At 46.0% G+C, this 7,079-nt stretch overlaps 1 non-coding gene across 1 annotated transcript; it reads right to left on the bottom strand.

Moving 5' to 3' along the window:
- Positions 1 to 3,031: 3,031 nt before the first annotated feature.
- Positions 3,032 to 3,103, bottom strand: trnad-guc (transfer RNA aspartic acid (anticodon GUC)). Its single transcript has one exon. It is a non-coding gene; the product is annotated as a tRNA-Asp (tRNA).
- Positions 3,104 to 7,079: the final 3,976 nt, after the last annotated feature.

The following is a 7,079-nucleotide window of genomic DNA, read 5'->3' as shown; positions in this document are numbered from 1 at the left end:
GTCCTCTGAGAGGAGGACCGCCACAAAAGCTACGATGAATCTAAAACAAAAAAAAATACCCTCGGGGTGCCCGAGAGGGAGGGCGGACGAGCAGCCCTGTGTGACGGTGAGACAGGAGAAGAGGAGCGCATCAGCTTGACGCAGCTGAAGTACATACTACGAAAAAAGATCAAGGGCCTTCCCCGGGCAGAGTGGCATTGGAGGTGGCGTTGTGAAAGGGCCCGAAAACGTGCTGCTTTATAGCCAACCCCTTCAGATTCACCAAGGAGTTGCTGGGGCAGAGGCGCAGTGGGAAACTGGCCTGTTCGTAGGAAGACATAGATCAACATTTGAAGAAGATTTACAGTGATCCTGAAAGAGAGCAGGAGTTGGGAGAGTGCAACATCCTAATAGATCCCCTGAACCGGATGTGCAGTTCGACATGTCAGAGCTGCAGCTAAAGGAAGTCAGAGAGTTCATCCGCAAACCGAGGGCAAGCTCGGCTCCAGGACCAAGCAGCACCTCGTACAAAGTGTACAAGAATTCCACAAGCTCCTGCTGCGTCTGTGGAAGATGCTGCGAGTCGTCTGGAGAAGGGGGAAGATCCCAGAACGGTGGAGAGTGGCTGAAGCGGTGTGACTCCCGAAGGAGGAAAACGCCACCTAGATATACCAGTTCCGCATCATCTCCCGGCTGTGTGTCGAGGCGAAGAGCTTCTTCAGCGCCGTTTCCAATCGGCTGTGCACCTGCCTAGCAAAGAACATCTATATTGATGCATCAGTCCAGAAAGCTGCATTTCAGGGGTGCCGGGCTGTCTGGAGCATGCTGGTGTGGTGAAGCAGTTCATCAGGGAGGCCAGAGAGAACAAGGGCAACCTGCCGGTATTGTGACTCGACCTCTCAAATGCACATGGCTCCATTCGCACAAGCTGGTGCAGCTCATACTGACCAAACATTACGTCCCTAACAGAATGAGAGACCTTATCGCTGATTATTACAGCGACTTCCTGGTGAGGGTCTCTACAGGAGCAATTACATCAAACTGGCACAAAGTGGAGATCGGTATCATTACAGGATGCACTATCTCAGTGACACTGTTCTCCCTAGCCATGAACATGCTCACTAAGTCTGCTGAACCAGAGTGCAGAGGGCACAGAATGAATTCCACTCAACGGCAACCACCAATCAGGGCATTCATGGATGACCTCACAGTGACCACAGAATCAGTCACGGGATGCCGGTGGATTCTGCAGGGGCTCGAAACGCTGGTGGAGTGGGCCCGGATGCGTTTCAAACCAACCAAATCCAGATCTATGGTGCTGAGGAAAGGGAAGGTGGGGAATAAGTTCTGGTTCATCATCGCAGGCACAGCCACCCCAACCATAACAGAAAAGCCAGTCAAGAGCTTTCGTAAGGTTTTTGACAGCTCTTTAAGGGACACGACATCCATTTAGGCGACCTGCAGCAAATTGGATGGCCGACAATCTCTGCAAATACAAATAAACAAACAAATAAATAATACAGAGGACACAAGTTAGAGAGTCGATAATAGTGAGCACATAGGATGTTCAGAGCTGACGTCACAGAAGTTATCCACGCAGATTCGTCCAGCTATAACCTCACCAGAACCCAAAATAATCTACTGGAGGCCAAATGGAGATGACGAGGTTTGGGCAAGATTGAGTCTGTTTTTTATTTTGGTAACAATGTTAGAGCTGTGAAGGGAGCACTGGACCGAACTGCCCAGATAAATTACACTTCCCAATTGGACTGTTTTGAACGATGGAATTAAATTTCTTGTAATGGACTGCATGAATCCTCATCTTTGAAGCTGCATCATGAGGATGAGTGTGAAGTCCGTTATTGCAACTACGGGGTAATGGGTTCAGGTGTAGGTAACAGTACGTATAAGTCGTCAGTGATGTCACAACTTCTGTTGATGGCACTTACAGAGTCGGCTGGCAGGCCTACTGTATTTATTGTCCCAGGGTATCCCCTTTCCATATAAAAGGTGTCTCCAGTCTGAACAAACGCTGTCAAGGGGTTATTACAATTTGGCGTATGCTGTTCCAAATGCACACCATCTGCAGCGTTGAAGGATGAAGGAGACTGAGCAACGTTAATGGATTGTAGTGTTCCTGTTCTGGGGAAATACAAAAAGGGCTCGTGAGAGCATCAGTATGGCCCTAGTGTTGCAGTAATTGGATAACAGGGCTTGATTTTCAAGTCCCACAAACATCTTTGATATATCTGAGAAAATCAGCAACTGTAGTTATGCAAATCCTGTTCGAATCCCTGCTAGGAAGTTAGTGCAACTCCAGTTGGTGATAGTGAACATTGTTTTAATTTCTTGACTGACAGCACTCTGTGTAGTGATGACCCAAAGCACGGCTGCCTACGTTATTGATCAACAACCCTCCTCTTCAGGTTAGTCGGTGACAGGATCACTGAGGAGACCTGAATTCTCTGGGCAATTTAACTGCAGCCACAATCCATGTTGTCCGTTACAGAACGGAAGGGAAGTGGGAAGAGCTACAGCAAGTCAAGTTAACACAGCACCTCGGCGAGGAATGTTCACGGACAGTGTGCAGTCAACCTCGGCAAGAAAGTTCTTTGTAAAGTCTGATTTTCCTTTGCACAGTAGGGCCCTGGAATCATTCTGCGTACCAAAACAAGATGAGGATGCAAATGAAGAGATCAAGGGTGACAGTTAATGTTCGTCAGTTGGTTTGCTAACGTGGTGGGGCAATGAGAGAGTTGATAGCTGACAACAAAAGCCACGGTTTAGTGTTGGCGGAGTGATAGACTCAGCCGTTGAGTGTAACAACAAACAGTGCGGGATACACTCTCCCAGGGAGATTCAAAGAAACAGTCTCAGCGCAACGTTTCTTTCTTCTTTGAAGTCTCCACAGTTCTGCACTCAAAGTTACAAGAGATATTCCACCTTCCCATGGTCCATGAACTGATCACTTCAATGCCAAATTACTTCTTCCATTTTATTTGTTTTTTTTTAAGACAATATTCCTCTTGAAGAAGAGCTGTAAAATCAGCGTCTCCCCGTCGGGGAATTGAACCTCGGTCTCCCGCGTGACAGGCGGGGATACTAACCACTATACTAACGAGGAACCGTTGCTGGTTTATCATGACAAAAACATGAAAGAGCACAAGAGAGTGAACAGAATTACCTTGATGTTTGTTCACTGCAATGCTGCAGTCAGTTTCTTCGTGTGCTTCCCACAGAAGTCTCTCAGTTTCCTCCAGCTTTTCAGTCACCGTTTGTTTTCAAGGTTTAGCGAAATGTACACTCATTCGAACCTAACGCAGTGTTGTTCAACAAATTTTAAAGGGATCATTCTCACTTCAGTCCGATTCCGAGCGAATTACTGGGAGTTTTGTATCTCCGATCTGTCGGAAGATGGACACCTTAACTGGGCATAACAGGAATTGCACCAGGGTGGGGAATCAGAGTGAGCAACCGGATTCAGACAGCAGGTTTCTGCCACAGTCATGCACCACTGGAGATGGTTCAGAAACCAAACCTCCTGCAGAATGATGGAACAATGGTGATATAATGGTGAACAGAGCTGTCTTCCTGACAACTGACGCAGGTGTGATTTCCGACGATCGCAGTTAGCAGAGATTTCATCTATCATCGAAACTATCAGAAGTAAACAATTCATTGTGCATCTTCTATCGGCCGAATGGTCTAACCCTGCTAACTCGTGTACGAAGTCCAGAAATTGTTTAAATCCATGATTGAGTGCAAAATTATTATTCATCCTGGGCTGGCCAGTCGATCAAGGATGGATTTCACATCTTTCACATTTTCTCGATGAACCGACCAGTGCAGATTCCTGCTCTCACTCTAACCCAGACTCCCGCAACAAACTAGAGAACATCAAAACATGTCGGATGATGTGTTCACCCTGAGTGTGTCAGTCCACTCACCAATTCCTCTGTCTATTTATAGCCTGTGGGATCCCTATCCACACCCTCTGACCATTACACAATTAAATTAAACCCTTTATTGTGATTAACAAATGTAAGATAGAATCACTGAATCTCCATCTCCGGCAAAATCTTTATGAATATTCCCTGCATTCAACACTCCAGTTCGTTTACAGAGTCCGCAGACGTTTCGATTCGCGAATGCGCGGTAAATTAGACAAGTCATAGATGGTTTTCACCGAGATGATGACCTTTGACCCAGCTTGCTCCCACTGCACCACTCTCCTATTGGCTAAACGTGGTGTTGCTCTGTTCCATTGTGGACGCTTCTCATTCTTTTCTTTCATTTTTATTTATCGATCCCTTGCTGACGTCACATGGTTTCTCTTAATAACTGCCCTTTGTTCATGTTTATCGCGCCTATCTCTTTGCCCGTGTCTCTCTGTATTCTTTTCCGTGTTTCCTCACCCCTGCCCCATCCTGTTATTATCTCTCTGCTGTCTGTGCTTCCACCCATTCGGAGACCTCGTTCCCGACATGTCAGCAATGAACGTATTATGCATTACTTAATCAACACGGTTTCAGTCGGCCTGCTGTCACACATTCTGTTTAACTTCCACGGCGTTCCTTCCATATTTTCTCCCTTTGTCTCTGGGCTGTACTTCGGGACAAACATCAATGGGTTGAACAAAGAGGCTTTTCTGTCACGTTGGTGTAAAAACCGGGGACCGAGTCTTTTGGCCTACTCCGGATGCTCCGAGAGCGGATCTGTTATCCAGTCTGATTCGGGATGCTGTGAGCTTGCTTCTCTTGTTTGCTCGATGTGTGTTTCTTTCTCTCTCTTTCTCTGCGCATTGGCTTCTGGTCTTTTGAAAATAGTTTTCTTCGAGTTTCTTGCCTTGTGGCTGCCTATGAGCAGACAAATCTCAAGGTGTATAATGTATACCTTATTTGATAATAAATGTGCTTTGATTCTTTGAGTTCTCTCTGGTTAATAGATTTCGCCTCTATTGCCTCTGAGAAAGGGAGATCCAAACAACCCCGTTCTCCTGCCTGCAGGTAGGGGCCCCTGCCTAAGGAAGGATACCTTTAGTGACCGAGGGGACGCGGCAAAGGGTCACTAGATTTGTTCACTGAGAAGACCTTAAGCATTGAGAGACAATTCTCTCCGGAATAATCTCATTTCTTCACACATTCACGGAGCCCCAAGATTGGGAGCCAATTCTGAAGATGTACGTCTCAATAGGAAAGTAGTTCAGTCCGTGTTGGCGGCAGATGATCAGTCGAATTCAAGAATGACCAGAGTCACTCAACCGACAGAATTTCCAATGAACAGCCTGAGTTCATAACAAGAGATTTGAAGCACAATAAAATAAACAGTTTTCTTTTCTTTATTCCATAGCTTTATCAGGAGACTGCGACACAATTAAGAGTTTGGTAGAAGGAATAAAGGAATTTCTAATTACCAGGACACAAGTGACTCTGAGTGGTCCCGCTTAAACCGCAGTGCAACATGGTCAGTAAAACCCCAATGAACGTTTGGTCAACCGCCCTAATCAGTCGCCATGGCAAATGCGACCACTCAGTTCCGGAGGCAGAAGGACATTTTTCACGGGATCTCATCACTATGTCCCGGGTCGATTGTGCTGGACATCAGCGTCGGTGTCAGAGAAACTGGACAGACATCCTCTCCACATCCACTTGATCTTTCCATATTCGATGGTTTTCAATGAGATCCTCCCTCATTCTTCTAAATTCTCACGAGTGTAGGCTCAGAGCCTTCAAACACTTCTCTTATTCTAACCATTTCAGTCCGGGATAACTTTAGTGAAACCCCACTGAGCCCACAAAATGCCAGCGCATCCTTTTTTAGAAATTGGACCAAAACTTGTCCACAATCCTCCAAATGTATCTGATCAATGTCTTACGATACACCATCATTATATCTGTGCTTTTAGATGCTAGTCCTGGCGGAATTAATGTTAAAACTGCATTTGCCTGCCTTACTCACCGACTCAATCTGCAACTTAAAATTGATGGAGCCCTGCAGTAGAATTCCCGAGTCCATTTGCTTACTGATTTATGAATTTGCTACCCGTTTGGAAAATAGTCTACATCTTAGTTTCTTCTACCAAAATGTATGACTCTTCACTACCGTACTCTGTATTCCATCTGCCATGCATCTGTCTATTCTCCAGATCTGTCCAAGTATTTCTACGAACTTCCTGCTTTACCAAACCTTCCACCTCATTTTCTATCACATGCAAAACAATCAATTTCGCCATCCAGAAGATCGATATATAACGTACAAGACAATGCGCTCTCCAGAACACCACTAGTTATCGGCAAGCGACTGAAAACGCCATTGTTACTCCAAGCCTTTGCCTCCCACCAGTTGCCAATATTTTGTCGATGCTCGTATCTTTCCTGTAATACCGTGAGCTCCAATTTTGTTCAGCAGCCTTTTCAGTGGTACTGAACGTATTCAGTATTCATAATAACGTTTTCAGAATAACGTATTCTGAAAATCCAAGTAAACAACATCCAATGGATCTCCTTTCTCTATTATGCCTGTATTTCCTCAAATAATTACTACAGTTTGTCAGGAAAGATTTCCCAGTAAGGAAACCAATTTTGTCCTTCACATTTTTTCAGGTGCCCCCAAAGCACCCAGAAACCTCAACCTTAATAATTGACTCCAGCACCTTCCCAACCACAACAGCCTGTTACACGAGGGCGACGGAGGAGAACCCAAGTGCAGGACACTGGCACGTCGACTCAGTTGGGGAGGCTGGCGTAGACCTGAACGTAGAGCAGCAAACCAGAGGGATCTTGACAAGGAGAGGAGTTTCACAGGGACTCTCTAGAAAGTAGAGCGGAACTTAGAACTACCGGTTATAATCGGAACAGGGAACGAAGTATCACAGGAGAATTGACCAACGAACTGGCAAGCTGTGATAGAGTCGCCATCGTATTTATTTCTGATGAGTGCCAGATGTGCGGTAATTGGGTAACTAGCAGCAATTGACTGAAATTGGGGCATAATCGGGAAGAAAGCAGTGTTAAAGGGGAAGGGCCAACTGGAACCATGACAGTAACCCCGCTCCCCCCATGGGAGTCTCCCGGTGTTCCTCCAGGCCATTCCGGATGGTC

The sequence above is a fragment of the Hemitrygon akajei genome, chromosome 28, assembly GCF_048418815.1.
Source record: "Hemitrygon akajei chromosome 28, sHemAka1.3, whole genome shotgun sequence".
Lineage (NCBI taxonomy): Eukaryota > Metazoa > Chordata > Chondrichthyes > Myliobatiformes > Dasyatidae > Hemitrygon > Hemitrygon akajei.
Note: the sequence above shows the minus strand (reverse complement) of the source record. Positions and strands in the feature narration are given on the sequence as shown.